This window comes from Terrapene carolina, unplaced genomic scaffold (assembly GCF_002925995.2).
Source record: "Terrapene carolina triunguis isolate 2854851 unplaced genomic scaffold, T_m_triunguis-2.0 Scaffold148, whole genome shotgun sequence".
In the NCBI taxonomy this organism is placed as follows: Eukaryota; Metazoa; Chordata; order Testudines; family Emydidae; genus Terrapene; species Terrapene triunguis.
The window spans coordinates 5113219-5131088 of NW_020664499.1; positions in this window are offsets into that span (position 1 = coordinate 5113219).

Consider the following 17870-nt stretch of genomic DNA (forward strand, 5'->3'; position numbering starts at 1 on the left):
ATTGAGAACAAATACATGAATGAACAGGCGGTAAAAGGAGTATCCTCATTAAACACATATTGTTGTCATTGAGTTCAGGGAATAAAGTCTGTAGTAAATAGAATAAATGACAAAGTTTGAGAAAGCAACAACAAAAGAGAAAAAAAGATGATCAGGTACTATAGGTTGTACCACCATAGGTTTAAGAAAAAGTAGACACAGTAAAGGTGTTTAAGTAAATGTCATGTAGTCCATCTCCCTTGTTAGTGCCGAGCTGTTCCCTAAAGTATATTTGTTAATGTCCTGAGCAATATGGACTCCACCACTTCACACAGGGGACTATTCCACAGTCTAATAGATACCTCACTGTCAGGAAGTTTTTCCCCCCGATATTAAGCCTAAATTTCCCTTCTTATTCCATCCTATTATTCACCCAGTAGGACATAAATGATTCCTCTCTACCCTTCCTTATGAAATGTCCTTCAAATACTCAGACACTTATAATTGACCCCTACTCACCAAACACACACACACACACACACACACACTTCATTGTTGCTTAGTCAAACTATACCAAGCATGCGGGATTTAATTCTTCGTTTTTCTGCATAAACCAGTCCTTCCAGGCCCCTAATTATTTTTGTTGACTTACACTGAACTCCTTACAATTTGTCAATATCTTTCAGATGCCCACAAAAGAATAAAATATTCCAAGTGTGATCTCTCACCAAAGCCATATAGAGAAGGACTTATACTTCCTGTGGTGGGGCTTGATGCTCTGCATGTGCCCCCCTGCAATTACATCAGCTTTTTTTTCACCACAAACTCAATTTCTGATTTCTTGTCTGCTATCATTCTTATCAATGGGCCTCTTTCAACATATCTACTTTTCTACATTTGTCCCATTCACTGAATATCTCTGTTTTGGTTTATTGACCCCCCTCAATATATTAATCTATTTTTCTAAGATGAATTACATTGTTGTTTTCTGTTGTTATTTTTAGCCCTATTTAGGTCACTCTGTGTTATTTCTCTGGCCTCACTAGTGTTTGAAATACCACTTTAGTATCATCTGTGGCTCACCGATTATATGCCCCTCAGAGCAGAGGGCTTTTACAAAAGATCCAAGACACCACCTAAGTCCTGCACTAAGGCTAAAATGGGCTTAAGTGGTCGATAGGGTCCAGGGGAGGAGGGGCAGGGCGAATGATATGAGGATGTCTTTCATCCTCCATCATGAGTGAGAACTAGGCCAGAAACATTCTGATGAAAGATTATGGGGCTATTCCATGCTAACGAGAGCAGTCCATGCTATACTGGTATGAATGAGGGTACAAGGAAGTGTGTGGAAAAGTAACAATAATCAAACGACTATGGGAAATGTTTTATCCAGATGGTTATCAATAACTGACTTTTTTATTATTATTCTGTATGGTTTTATTTTTGTTTTGAATCCAGGTTCAGAGGTAAATATGTGATTTGCTCTATATCTTATTCAAGTTCATTTATTATACCTATCACAATGATATCCGACTCTCTGTGGGATGCGTACAGCAAGTGTAGCCGAGTCATGATATTATCCTACTGCTTTCCTTGCATTTGCTGCAGTAGTTCTGGGAATTATGCCCAGCAGAAGGTATAAGAGAAATGAATCGCAGCTCTTTCATTGTTTGATTTGAATTTCATGTTACATGCCACGTGAGTAAATGCCTAACGTCTCTCAGAAAACTACAATAGGATAACTCCTTAGGGAGTTTAAGTCATTATACTCTTCCAGTGATTACAGAATGCCTGTGAAAACTGTAGTCCAAATGGGAAGACACTTTCTCCTCCTACCCCAAAAAATTACTAGACTATAAGAAGATATGAGACCAATGTTTATATTGATGCTCTTTTATAAAATTTACATTTTTATCTTATTGTAAAGATCTGTATTTTTTCACCAATTTGTTTCAGCTTCCAATGAAAACCAACTTTTAGTACCAACACTGGGTTCACTGCTGAAATTGAAGCAATGCATACTGAGTTGCAAAATGTTCAATTGATTGAGTCTTTTATGACCACCAACACTGGAAAGCAGGAGAAATGCTTAGTGAAACACAGTACAGAATTCCTTTTCTTTGGAGCTAATATGGATTATTTGTCTATTCACTGCAAGATCTTACTACCAAACTTTCACCAATCTTTGATCCCTTCAATCAATTCCTCTAACAGCTCTCTCTAATTTCTGAGTAATGATACAATTCACTGGACAGGAGAACAATTTTCAAAGTTCAGACTACCAAACATCAGATGAAATAATTTATTTGGAAAATAACAGGTCAATACCCAGTGTTATGGTATTTTTCCTCACTGTGATAACCAATAACCTAAAAGTATTTGGCAAATGTTATTTGGTGGAGCAGAAATAGATATGTAGGGTAGAATTTCTCCCTAACCTGTTGGAATAAAGAAGGCAGAAAGCAGGAGAACTTATTTCATGAGCCTCTGAAAATTTACTAATGCTAATATTTATTCATAAAACTCTATGTGAACTATTGTCATTTCCCTTTTATAAACATTAGCTACAGTAGGGATGGACATCTCAACTTTAGTTCATCCAGTCATTAGTTTTCATAGTTTATAATTTGCTGAGACCTGCATGTCAAATATACCCTGATACAGCAGATAGTGATGCTGACTGCCTGAGCACTCAAACCCACAGGTTAATTTGCATAGCTTCATGAAAAGAAACATGTGGATGTTCTTGATGAGTGAACCTATCCTCTCTGTAATGCTGGAAGTGTATCAGAATGAGGTTAATTAAGGAAAATGAAAACATAAAGGCCTTTTGAACCATAAGAATATAATAGTAAGGAATGCTCTACCGGATAATGATGTTCAATGCACTCAGTCTATGAACTTGTCATTAAAACTATGTAGTGAAACACAGGTTGTTAAAATGTATTTTTCCTCTTATCCACTGTACTTTCCTTCAGTGTTAATACTAAATAGCTTAGGAAAAAGCCCTTGCACCACTACCCCGAGACCTTGGACTGCTACCCTTTCTTACTTAGCCACGTGGGCACCAATGATACCATCAAGATTGAGAGGATCACTGCAGACTATGTGGCTCTGGGAAGAAGGATAAAAGGGTTTGGGGAGCAAGTGGTGTTCTCATCCATCCTCCCTGTTTAAAGAAAAGGCCAGGACAGGGACTGTCAAATCATGGAAGTAAAAGTGTGGCTATGCAGATGATGTTGGCAAGAGGACGTTGGCTTCGACAGTGAGCTAATGCTCCAGGAAAGATGATTACTGTGCTGTATGGGATCCATCTATCAAATACTGGAAAGATCTTTGGACATTGTCTGACTAACATGATAAGGAGAGCTTTAAACTAGGTCTTATGGGGGATGGTGACAAAAATCCGGCCAATACACATCTTTACTCAAGTAATGAAGACAAGCGAATGGGCTAAATTCTGGAGAAGGAACTAGAAACCACAACAGCATAAAAGAGGCATGAAGAAAAGCAAAAGGGCAGTCTGCAAAATATCTTCAGTGCCTGTATACCAATGTACGGGCTAGGGGGAACAAGCAGGATGAACTGGAAGTCATGGTAAATGAAGAAAATTATGACTTACTTGGCATTGCAGAGACGTGGTGGGATAACTACTATGATTGGAGTACCTGCATTGATGGATATAACTTGTTCCGGAAGAACAGGTATAGGAAAAAAGGAGGAGGTGTTGCACTGTATGTCAAGAATGTATACACTTGCTCTGAGGTTCGGGAGGAAGAGAGCAGCAGATCTAGTGAGAGTCTCTGGGTGAGGATAAAAAGTGAAAAGAATAGTAGCAATGTTATGATGGGGGGAGTCTATCACAGACCACCAAATCAGGAAGCGGAGGAGGAAGTCTATGAGGCATGATACAAGCAGGCAATAAATTTAGCTAACAAACACGAGCTAGTATTAATGGAGGATTTTCACTTCCCTGAGATTTGTCAGAAGACTATTACAGCAAAGCATAATATGTCCTGCCAGTTCCTAGCACGTGTAGGGAAACAACTAGGCCGGCATCCATTTTGGATCTGCTTTTGACCAACAGGGATGAATTAGCTGTGAACACGAAGATGGTCGGGAACTTGGGAGGAAGTGATCATGATCTGATAGAATTCAAGATCCTAAGGAAAGGAGGGTATGAGAACAGCAAAACAAGGACACTGAACTTCAGAAAGGCAGATTTCAACCAACTTAGGGAAACAGTAGGCAAGATCCCATGGAAAGACCAATTAGGAAGACAAGGAATCTAAGAGGGCTGGCAATTGCTAAAAGATGTAATATTAGATACTCAGCATCAAGCTATTCCGATGCAAAGGAAAGATAAGAAGAGCCAGAGGAGCCCAATGTGTCTGCACAAGTTGCTTTTTAGCTATCTAAAAACAAAAGGGGATACATACAGGAAATGGAAGGAGGGGTATGTAACCAGGGAAGTATATATGGGAATAGCATGCACATATAGGGACAAAATAAAGAAAAGAATGTCATTCAGCTGGCAAGAAACGTTAGAGACAACAAGAAGGTGTTCTTCAAATATGTCAGACAAAAAAAAAAAGATATAGGATGGTGTGGATCCATTGCTCTATGGAGAAGGTGATCTGGTAATGGAAGATGATAAGATAGCAGAGTTCCTCAATTACTACTTTGCTTCAGTCTTCTCACAAAAAATAACATGTGACCAGACGACTAGCAAAGTTACCATAGACAATAAAGGGGAAGGGACGCAGAGTGGGATAAGTAAAGAACACATCCAAAATCTTCTGATCAAGTTGAATGAATTTAAGTCAGTGGGGCCTGATGCTATTCACCTCATGGTGCTCAAAGAATTAGCAGAAGAAATCTTAGAACCACTGGCAATAATATTTGCCAACTCTCAGATGTCAGGAGTGGCCCTTGAAGACTGGAGAAGTGCTAATGTAGTGCCCATCTTTAAAAAGGGAGAAAAGAAGGGGTCAGTGAACTATAGACCAGTCAGCCTGACCTTGATACCTGGGAAGCTACTAGAACAATGCAAAAACATTCAATTTGTGAATACCTGGTGAATTTACTAACAAAAAGTCATGCCAAATCAGCTTGATCTCCTTCTTTGACAGGGTAACTGGTTTGATGGATGGGGGAATGTGGTGGACATAATACACCTGGACTTTAGCAAAGCTTTTGACACAGTCCCGACATGACATTCTCATAAGTAAGCTGGAGAAATGTGGCCTTGGCAGAACTACCATTAAGTGGATACAGAATTGGTTAAACAACCACAAACAAAGAATAACTATGAATGGAATGATGTTAGATTAGAAGGAAGTCTCAAGTAGGGTTCCACCGGGATCTGCTCTGGGTCCAGTGTTGTTTAACATCTTTATTAGTGACCTGGATGTAGGAATGGAGAGCAAACTGATGAAATTTGCAGATGACACAAAGCTGGGGGTGTTGCCAACACTTTGGAGGATAGAGCTAAAATTCAAAGGGATCTTGATAAATTGCAGAACTGGGTTATTGACAACAAAATGAAATTCAACAAAGACAAATGTAAGGTTTTACACACAGGAAAGAAAAACCAAATACACAAATACAGAATGGGGGATAACTGGCTTGGCAGCAGCACCGCTGAGAAGGATCTGAGAGTTGTGGTGGATCACAACCTCAACATGAGTCAAAAATAAGATACTTTTGCAAATAAAGCAAATGCAATTTTAGGTTGCATTGATAGAGGCATAGCATGCAAATCATGGGAAGTGATAGTACTGCTCTACTCTGTTCTGGTTAGGCCTCAGCTGGAGTACTGTGTCCAATTCTGGTCATCAACTTATAGATAGGATGTACAGAAACTGGAAAGGATCCCAAAGCGAGCAACAAAGATGATCAAAGGGATGAAACTCAGGCCATATGAGCAAATGCTGAAGGAACTGGATATGTCTAGTTTGGAAAAGAAGAGATTAAGGGCGGGGACATAACAGTCTTCAAATACTTGAAAGGCTGCCATAAAAAAGATGGAGAAAAATTGTTCTCTCTTGCCACAGAGGGCAGGATAAGAGGCAATGGGTTCAAACTACAGCATAGCAGATTTAGATTAAATCTCAGGAAAAACTTCCTAACTGTAAGAATAGTAGGACAATGGAATAGACTGCCTAGGGAGGTTGTGGAAGCTCCTTCACTGGAGGTTCTCAGAAACAAGTTGGATACCCATTTGTCGTGGTTTAGACACAACAAATCCTGCATCTTGGCAGGGAGTTAGACTAGATGACCCTTGCAGTTCCTTCTAACCCTATGATTCTGTGATCATGACAGCTCACTGGTTAAGATTGTCTCAGCACCTGACCTTAGGCAGAGTGGGGGAAAAGTGGATTTATGCCATCTCTTAATTCTTCTGATCCAGGGATCAGTCAGGAGATGATTCAAACCTCAGTACAACTTATAATAGCAGCCTCAGGTTATTCTAAATTGCACTCAGCTTCATACAGCCCTACAGGGCTGTTCCAGAAGCCAGAAATAGCTTTAGCACAGTGGTACTGCAGTCACGCCCTCTCTTGCTCAGGCAGACTCCCCCTACATAGCTTCCCAGGTCAGGAGCACAGAGCCAAGGGAATCCTCAGGAGTTGCGTTAAGACGGCTTTAGGACTCCTTTTGCCACTGTACCAGTGCAAACAGACCAAAACAGGGTCCAGAACCTGGCCCCAAGTCTAAAGATGTACGTCTAATACTATGAACCATTTTCTAAACAGTTTTCAGAGTGGTAGCCATGTTAGTCTGTATCAGCAGAAACAACGAGGAGTCCTTCTGGCACCTTAGAGACTAACAAATTCATTTGGGCATAAGCTTCGGTGGGCTAGAAACCACTTCATCAGATGCATGGAGTGGAAAATACAGGAGCAGGTATAAATATATGAAAGGATGGGGGTGCTTTACCAAGTGTTAGGTCAGTCTAATGAGATGAAATCAATTAACAGCGGGATACCAAGGGAGGAAAAATAACTTTTGAAGTGGTAAGAGAGTGGCCCATTACAGACAGTTGACAAGAAGGTTTGAGTAACAGTAGGGAGAAATTAGTTTTGGGGAAATTAGGTTTAGGTTTTGTAATGACTCAACCACTCCCAGTCTTTATTCAGGCCTAATCTGATGGTATCCAGTTTGCAAATTAATTCCAGTTCTGCTGCTTCCAGGTGAAATTGCATTACATTTCCAGATTTACATTACCAATCATCAATACCACCTTAGTTTAATTGGCTTGCTTTCCAACTTACTCCTCTGCAGTACGGCTTCTGTCTACTAGTAACTGTGCATATTAGGGATCTAAGCTTATATCTTCACTCCAATGTTCTGCAAGTTCTCACAGCCAGCTCCTCCTCACTTCCTACAAGGAGCAGCTGCAACAAGACTCCTCATTACCCTTCATCCATTACCTGACATCGAGAGAGGGTAACTTCTCCGCACTCACCCACAGAGGTGGTGGGGTGAGAAGGTGATCATCCCCTTTGGAATGCAACATATTGTATCTCTCTGGGAAGTGATACTCACTGGATTCCATCATGATCATTACTGTAGTATCCACTAATAGTGGAGTAAAACTTTACTGCAACTGGAGTGAAACCTCACTATAATATTAGTGGACATCCTTAGAAAAGCACTGAGACAACTTGCAACTTTTACTTCACTATAACCACATTCACTACATAAAATGACTTTCATATCAAACTACTCAGCATACTTCGAAAAACTGCTCCTTGTGTTACCATGCAGTGTCCAGGCTCAAAGCACTTCCATTTAATCAAACAGGCCAGCATTCTGTTAATCCGTAGCAACCAAGCTGCATAGTCTGAAGGTAGAACATATACATGGATTTCCAATTTTTGTTGGTGTTTGACTCCACCTTTAAACTGAATTGTACATATCTTAGTTCCTAATAAATTCCTTGTTAACTATGTCTCTTACAACAGCAAATCACATCAGCTGGACTGAGGATTACCAACGACAGCCTTGCTCTTAAAACCAAGGAATTGGTATTAAACTAGTCTAGGACAGTGGTGCTCAACCTTTCCAGACTACTGTATCCCTTTTCAGGAGTCTGATTTGTCTTGCGTACCCCCGAGTTTCACCTCACTTAAAAACGACTTGCTTACAAAATCAGACATAAAAATACAAAAGTGCCACAGCACACTATTACTGAAAAATTGCTTACTTTCTCATTTTTACCATATAATTATAAAATAGATAAACTGGAATATAAATTCACCTCTACCCCAATATAACGCGACCCGATATAACACGAATTCGGAAATGACGCGGTAAAGCAGCGCTCCGGGGGGCGGGGCTGCGCGCTCCGGCGGATCAAAGCAAGTTTGATATAACGCGGTTTCACCTATAACGCTCCCAAGGACAGCGTTATATCGGGGTAGAGGTGTATTGTACTTACATTTCATTGTATAGTATAAAGAGCCATATAAACAAGTCATTGTCTGTATGAAATTTTAGTTTTTACTGCTTTGCTAGTGTTTTTTATGCAGCCTGTTGTAAAACTAGACAAATATCTAGATGAGTTGATGTACCCCCTGGAAGGCCTCTGCACACCCCCACAGAACATGTCCTCCTGTTCTAGGGACAGAATTATTGAGCTGCTGAGGCGTGAACCTGAACTCATGTGAACTGTCCACTGAGCACTTAGGAACCTGGTTAATTCTCCCCGGTGTATGTCACCTAGGGAGAAGGACTGGCTAGTTTTTGATGGGCATGCAGATGCACAGCATCAGTTTCTGACCATTATAAATTGGAGTATGTCATCTTGCACAGAGTGAATTCTTGCCCCCTTCCTACAGGAAATCCTCTCTTGTGCTCCCTTTTGCATTCCTGATGCAACCCACGTTGTGCTGGTGCTGTTCCCAACCTCTTCCTTAAACAAAGAAGCAGTACGAGAGAGACAGTTCACTTCAGGGAGAACTGACATGGCCCTAGCAAGTGGAGGAAGTTGGGGAAAACAAGGGGATGGTGCCACAGCCAAAAGGGAAACAAGGGGTGTGTAAAGTTCACAGTGATTGTTTAGGAAGCAATCATAGCACATATTTCATATAACAGAACCACCAAAATGAGAACGTCAAATCTGAACCCAATTGAATTTTGGATTATTAGATTCAGATCTCCAAACCTAAATCAATCCCTAAGATTTAAGTTGCATCTTAGATTAAATCAAAGAAACAAACAGTTCCCATTTCCCAGCTCCAGTTGGGTTACAGTCATAATCTCATGAGATCAGCTGCTTGTATGATAGTTCAGCCCCAGATAGTGGAAATTTTGGGGGAAAAGGTGACTTCATGAGATTTTCATCAATTAAGATAGAGGAAATATCCAATAATTTGGGCCAAAATTTCATTAAGACAGTTATGGGATTTTGAAATCAAATCCAAACTCTGATTCAGCCTCAAATCTCAAACCTTATATTTACACTTTATCCCACTGCCACTCATCTCTAGATACGAAATTCAGTGCATATTTCCACTACAACTTCTTGTACAGAAAATCCCTGTTGGCAAGCCACTGAAGTACTAAGACATGTCACTGCAAAAGACCTTGGCATTTTGAGGCACAAGTGTCCATATACACTTCCAGCTGGTTTATATTTGGATATTTACACTCAGATAATAATTGAAAATCTTTAATTTCCAATTCCTTGTGCCCTAGAATGTATAATTCCAAGGCTGCAGAGATAAAAGGGATGAGTGACAATATAAATAAGTATAGAATTACTTGGACCATGATTATAAGCAGTAACAGTAAATATTTATATTATGGTAGCACCCAAAGGCCACAATACAGAATAGGGCCCTATTGTGCTGGGGGCTGTACAAAGATGTGAGAGAATTCTTGTCATGAAAGGTATACAATCTAAAGACTACTGATGGTTTTGCCATCTTCCTACCAATAGCAAGTAGCTAATAATTTGTAATGATAAAAAATTAGTCACAAAGTACAGTAATATTTTATAATACACTGAACTGTGTTGTAAAATTAAAACTAAAAATGTTGTAGCTGAACTGAAATAAGATATCTGAGAATTTTATTGTTCTCCTTGTACATAAAAAATTTGGTTTAATGGTTCCTGCACTTATTGATGGGACCTAGTGTGTTCGAAATATTGGATAGTTTAAAGTCATTATTTCCTTTAATGTCCCAAATTGGTTGGCTACAAATGCTTTATGTGGATTATTAATGCATCTCCTGTTGGCATTTTGCCTTTCACCATTTGTCTTTGAGATCTTACTCCAAATTCAAACTTTGCTGGATTCCAGCAACTTAAAAGTTCCAAATAGCATTAGCCCTTATTCCATAGATAGGCCCTCCTTGAGTAAATCCTTCAAGCACATGCTTAAGTCCATTCATATTTGCCAAAAGATTTTAATCACATGCTTAAAATTAGGAGCAAGCTTATGTGCTTTGCTGAATTGGGGCCATAGTCCTTATGCTAGTTATATCTTGCTGGATAAGAACAACAAATCTTTACAGCAATTGAAAGGGAGTGTGGACCTCACCCTTACTTTTTGATTGGTAAGCCTAAATTAGCTGGGAGGATCATTTGGAATCTTTTGATTTGTGAATTTTTGCACTGGTGTTTTTTTCTTTATGTACATTATTATGCACATGCGCTCAAATGATTCAACACATTTATAAGTCTTCATTGTATATACACTACTGCATAAAAAATGAAACGAGATTTTACATACCTCATGGTGCCTGGATTCCTCCCAGTTACTATCGTGGGTCAGAGATAAGGTTGTTACTGGAATATAGTATGTCAATTTTCATTTTTTTAAATTAACTTACAAATGAGGAATTGGAATCTTTAGAATTGGAATCAGCTCTGACTGCAGAATCAGGAACTTGGTAGGTAACTTTTTTTACATGTACAACCTAAAACTTACATTTAACATAATGTTTTGGTTTGATTTGTTATTAAGCTTTCTAGATAATTAAAAAGGTTGATGGCACTCAACAAGAGTGGATATTTATTTTCCACTTAAATAAATGTCAGTGGTGACACTAAATGGCACAACTGGGTTAACGTATATTACCCTAAATAGATCACAAAATCTGTTTTCATTCCTTTTTTTCCCCCAATGAAATTATTCTGTGAAAATACCAAAGTTAATGATGACTTTATTGTAGACATTTGATAAATCATTTCCAGTATTGCTTTAGCTGCCCGCTTCATTATAACATTCACACAAAATGATGATTTCATCTTCCAGCCATACACGCTGGACTATAGGAAAAGAAGTTTTATAAGATATTGTTAGTATTTTTCTGTTCAATTTTCATCAAGTCGTTAGCACTTTAAGAAACTAACAGATAGTTCAGAGGTGAAATTACTATCCTAAAAAACATCTCCATGTTGAAACAGGGAGGCAGCAACATTCCTTCCAGATGTGCAATAAGAAGAGAGAGTCACACTATTCCCTGAGGATGTAAGAACTCTTAGAATTTCAAAGGCTGGTGCCAAGAAGCCTCGCCAGATTCACTCCACAAAAATGTTTGATGAATTACTTTGGTGAGCATCAACTTTGCAGATAAATAACTAAAAGTAGACTAGTTTATGTCTCAGTGGAGGAGGATAATTTTCCCTTTTGTTTTGGGAACTTGAAGCATGAAGAATGTTATTGACCATTCTACCTTTCACTGAGCTAACAACATTTTACTAAGAATCTGTTGCTTTCTAAATTTCCTTTCAGTATGAGTCCATAAATTTAGACAGAAAGAGACAGCATCTCCACAAAACTTCTTATGCAATAGCACGGCAAACAATTGATTTGTAAATTGTCTGAGTCTCTACAGTAGGTGGAAATTATTGCTATGCAATGCAAAATGCATGGCCAACTCATAAATCAACTGGATGGAAAGTTCAGCCATGGAAGGAAGGAAGACCTTGTAGGTAAGTCACAGGACAGGGACACAGGAGATGGAAGTTCAATTCCTGACTCTGCCACAGACTTCTTGTGTGACCTCGAGCAAGTCCTTAATCTCTCTGTGCCTCAGTTCCCCAACTGCAATGGGAAAAATACCATTTCCTTTTTCCTACCCTTCGTCTGTGTTATCAATTTAGACAGTAAAATATTCAGGGCAAGGACTGTCTCTTACTCTAAGTTTGTACAGCGACTAGCCCAACGGGGCCTCAAAGTAGCGGCAATACAAATAAATAAATAATGGCAATAAGTAGCCTGAAAATAAATAAAACATGCATAATATTTTTAAAAATCAACTCTTTGATAAGTTTTATCAAAGGGATATCTTCAAAATAAAGCTGGAGTTCTGAGTAAGGCCACACAAGATTGTTCTTTGTCTAGAACCTTAGCTACAAAAGCAATCTCTTCATTTTCTTGGGCACTTGGGAATCTGGGAAAAGTTAACCTTCACTTTGTTACCCAAGGTTCCTACATGCAATAATGCATGTCCCTAAGGGAAAAAAGACCATAGCAGGGAAACATTTTTCTTTTTGACAGACATGTTGAAAGGACAGGTTAAGAGAGAGCTTTCAGGATTGCTACAGGAATTGGCTAGTAGTCACTAGAGTTCATTTCTTGCTTCCAAAGTGATCAAAGATGATTTCTTATTGAATAAAACCAAAACAATTATAACTGCTTAGAAAAGATTTCAGTATTGCAATATCATCTATGAAAGAGACAGGCGCAATTTATGATGGCGGTTAATCTGAATGTGAAGTATTGCTCCAAATGCAGTTTTTAATTACTTTGCTCCCCACCTTCCAATCTCCTAAACATTTTCTGGAACTCTGATTGCCTCAAAACAAATAAAATCTTGTGTACAAGAAATTATTTTGGCAAAAAGCACAAGGGCGTATTATCACATTTTTTTACTGGCACAAAATCTAAGAAAAGCCTCAAGGTGCAAATGATCTGCAGTCTTTTAACATCATGGTTATTTATTTTTATGGGTGCTCATTATTACTCCTTACCCTAAATTATAGGTACATTCGTAGCTCCATTTTCCGGTGTTCTGCAAGCTCTGTAATAGTGTGGTATGTTTTTTTTTGTTTTGGTTTGGGTTTTTTTTATAAAGATTTCCAAATCATCCTCCATACCCCGTCAATCAAAAATGCAATGTAACATCTACTAGTTGTTATAGTGGTCAGAGACAGCAAACTGCGGGGCACCACAATTTGGACCTCTGATAAGGACCTTTGCTCAAGACTGGGATAAATGCCATAGTCTGGGTAGCATTTGTTATAAAAACATGTTTTGCAATATCTTAAACAATGTCTTTGCATACAAACTGATATGCACTGAATTAGTGTTTAAATACCACAGATCCTATTTTATTATGGATTACGTACTGAACTAGTTCTGTCAAGTTTAGAACAGTATGACATAATTTTGAGTAAATCTAAGCACATGCATCTTTTTCCATGGAAACAGTATTACAAATATGCCCATTTCTCCTGTCTCAGAAAATTTCCATGAATATTTTGATAAACAGCTGTTACGCTATAGTAGTTTATAGCCATAATAGCATGAGCTTCAGCAAAGAAATGACACCGCATCAGAAGCGATCACATAATTATTTTTGTGAACAACTCAGAGAAGTACGCTGTGGATCATTTCAATTTGGGGGTTTACTGGACAGAAAAAAAACAACAACAACAACAAAAATCCCTTGTGCTTCAATGAAAAAGCCCTTGTATTGCTCATTATCTGCCCTCTATAGCTGAGGTGGGTTGCCTCTCCCTCTCCCTGCAACATCTTAAGGAGCACAATGGGTTTGAAATGTTTAACTGATCGGTATGCTCCTCCCCTGGGAAATGCATTTTGTAATTATTCAAAAATGAAAGGTGACAGTGTAAGGAAAGAGTGCCCCTTTATTTAAAAAATAAAAACATTTTTATACTGTGGGGGAACCACATGTTTAGGGGGAAATTATTTATTAAAAGGAAAATGAAATATCAATAGAAAATGTGATATAGCTGGGATTTTAAAAGGAGTCTATGGGGACTAAGACACATAACTCCCTTAGGCTCCTTTGAAAAATTGCAGGCTATATGACATACACAGAGAAGTTAGCTAAAAACGAATATTTTTGCTGGAAGGTTGCAGTGTAACAACTTTATTTCCTAGAATTCAGAACCCTAAACATACAAGAACTCAAAACAGAGGGAGACAAAGAAGACTGTTCCCTAAAGCAGAGATCCAAAACTCAACCCACCTTGCTCTATGCTGATCACTGAGAACACAGATCACACTCTTGCCTACATAGCATGCTAGCCTGCAAGCAGGTCTTGGAAAACCCTAATGTGAGGGTCTGCAGAGACTAGAACCTGAGTCTGCAGGATGGCCGACACACCGCTGTGCTGCTATGCAGAAACCATGATAGGGTTCTCTGCATTATCATCTCCATGGGGTCTATATAAACACCACAGAGAGTGCCACCTTAGAAAGCAGGACTGATAGCTTCCCTCATGGCCCCTAATTGGTCCAGGTGCCCTATTTAAGCCCAGAAAGAGTTCCAGGAAGTGTCAATGAAACAAGGGAGACTCCTTTCACCAACTGTATGATCCACCTGCCTCTCAGCTTCCTCTTGGACTCCTGACCCTGGCTCTGACTCCTAGTTCCTGATTCCAGTTCTGACCCACTGTGCTGCTCCTAGCTTCTCATCCCACTAGAGATGACTACCCAAAGCCCTGGTTGTGACACGTTAAGCTAGAAAGGGATAGCTTGCAATTTTAACAGTTTTGTATACACTGCACATTCAAGATCCCCTGGCACTTCTCACAAGAATAAAGGGGTTCTCTCATGAGTTCTCAGCCAAAGCTCAACTTGGTTAATTTCAGTCTGTCTAAATTGCATCTGTGGTTTCTTTCATTGTTTATTTGTTTTTACATCTTGTGGAGGACCTCAAATTGGCAGTCGAGATTGGGAGATGGCATGGAGCCCAGCTGAGGTGTTCATTTGATCCCATGGGAAAGTGAGACTTTTGAAAGACTTCAGACACACACACACACACACACACACACACACACACACACACACACACACCACCTCTGGGAGCTAGGAGAAGGCAATTCCTAAGTTTCATGTGAAACACATGAGATTCTAAATGGGGTTCTGTAGAGAGATTTCATTTTTCCTCACAGTGAATACAATACATGTTCATTATCACCTAAGAAGTGTATGTATCTGAAATGGACATTTTTATCACTTAAATGACAGGAAGGGTAATTTTGTGATTAAGGCACTCGGGTGTTTTGGATTCAATTCCCTGCTATGCCACACTTTCTGTGTGGCCCTTCAGCAAGTCACTTAATCTGTCTGTGCCTCAGTTTCCCTTCTGTAAAATGAGGCTAATAATGTTTCCTTTCTCCTACACACTGTTTAATTTTTCTATTAAGACTGTAAACACTATGGGGCAAGAAATATCTCTGTGCGGACAGCAACTAGCACAACAGGGCTTGTAAGAGCTACTACTACTACTACTACTGAGATCTAGACCGAAAAGTAAAATCTATTTTCCTTCAAAATGTGATAATTTAAAGCCCTCAAGTATTGTATTGTGAAATCATATTGCTCTCTTTATTGACCTTTGCATCACAGCGGTTGCCAAAAAAAACAACAAAAAACAAAAAACAAAAATAACCTCAGCATTTGCCAGTGGTAACCACACCGTGGTCAATGGGACGCTATAGTATTCCAGATACTTCAAAAAAGAAATAGTGGTGGTCACTACTGACATTATAATGGGGATCACTGTATCGCTGACATAATGTTATAAACTAAAACAAATCAAAATGTGGCAAACTCTACAGTAACCCCAGTAGTGAGGAGTGAGTTTGTTTGTTCCTTGTTTCTTGCACACTTATGCTAGAATATTATGGCTGTGAAACAAGAAAGGAAACATGGAGATGAGGCTCTGACAATGCTAATGTAACCAAGTTCTCCCTAGATAATGCCAGGGTCAATGAAGCATAGGATGTGTGTTATTGTACCCCAGGTACTGAGATAGATTTTGCTAGGCACAATGGGGTAAAGTAAGGACAGGGAAAGAGCCTCATCCCAGGAACAGGATTACAAAGTCTTTCTCCACCAGATACAAAAACTGGAGCCGGCAGGTGCCAGATCCTTTGTTAATTGTGCCCCAAGGCTCCAAACCTCCCTGCCTTATGACATTAGATCAAGCTCCTTTCTTTCCATGTATTCAAAATTCCCATTATCTCAAGCTTTTGGACTCTGCAGATTATTGCCCTGTAAGGGCCTGGAGATGCTCTGCATAAAAGATACTTTATAAATGCAGATTTCTTTGTTAATCGGAATCTCCTCGCTTTTTACATCATAGCAATGGAAGCTCTTTTAGCCTTTTTTGTTTGTTTATTTTGTACACAAAGGCAACAGAATACATACGAGAAAAACAAATTTTTAAAAAATTAACCGATTTGGGCATTTGTATGTCATGTGACAGACAAAAGAAAACCTAGGGGGACACTTTAAATCATTTAGAAAGGTTTGTAATCACTCCAAAGCATCTCCAAATTTAGCGAGTGCAGCCCTCCTCTTCCCTAAGTCATGAAAGAAATCTGTGGGACTGAACCCACAGTTCTGTGCATTAACCACAAGACCATTCTTCATCTATAATTGCTTTTGTGCTATGAAGAGATTGTGCCCAATCCCACTATTTTAGGGTTCTCATAAGGCGTTAAAGTCACATGAAGAAAGGGTAAACACCAAGAATTGACTAATGAATTATTTGAGAGAGAGCTGATTTGTCTAAATATTGTAATTGTCTAGAAGACAAAAGATTTGTCCATATTTCATCTCCAAGCACACATTCTCATTGTTCATAGACTGAAGGAAGTCTGACAACCATCTTGAGATGTCAGATTTATAAGTGTCTTTCCAATGACATATTTCAAAGCATTTGATCATTGACATTGTAATACAATCTATCAAGCACTTCTTTTTTTATTCCCTTTTCCTTTTCTTTTTAAAAACACTAATCATCAAACTATTTTTAATTAGTGGTGCATGAATCTGAGCAAGCTGTTTTTAAGGTATTTCCAGCCTGGCCCCAAACCGGTAAAAATTGGAAATCTCAAAAATAGATCTCATGGTGGAATTTCTAAACAGATTTCTCTCTTAAGAGATGCTAATAAGTTTGGATGCGCTCCAGAGAGGATGCAGCCATAAATATCACTTTGTGCTGTTGGATCTTAGGAGTTATGGGTAAACTCAGCCAATATTTGGATGACAGATCATTAAAGAACACCTATGGACTGTAAGGAGTTGTACTAATGTTTTAATAAGAAGCAATCTTCCATCAAAGTCAGTACTGAGCCAGTATTGTAATAGGGTGGTATGGAGCATTTTGCCACTTAAAGGGACATTTTTTGAGGTGAGATATAAAGCTGAAGTCTTGTCCAGCTGTGACAATTAAAGATTAAACTCAAATAATTACATTCTGTTTATATACGGTGAGATTTTCAAAATCACTGAGCTCTGACCTAAGTCTGCTCCCATTCCAGTCAATGCTGAGCGTTCCTGAAAATCCCCCTCATAATGACCCAATTTGGTGGTAGGGGATATTGCTACAGAATATATTGCAGTGAAACAGAGTATTAGTGATGGAATCTCTCTACATAACCTATTACACACACAGAGAAAGTCTGATACAGCTGATTTTCCCCCCTAGGGTATGTTCCTCACCAGCTCGATAGACAACAGCTATTAAGCAGAAATATATCTAGACAGCCAACTAATAATGAGAACATATTACACGTATACAGCACTTATCACCCTCAAGGATTTTAAAGTGATATATACAGGAATTAACCTATTTCTGGGGTGAGATGCAGCAACAGCTTAACAATGCAC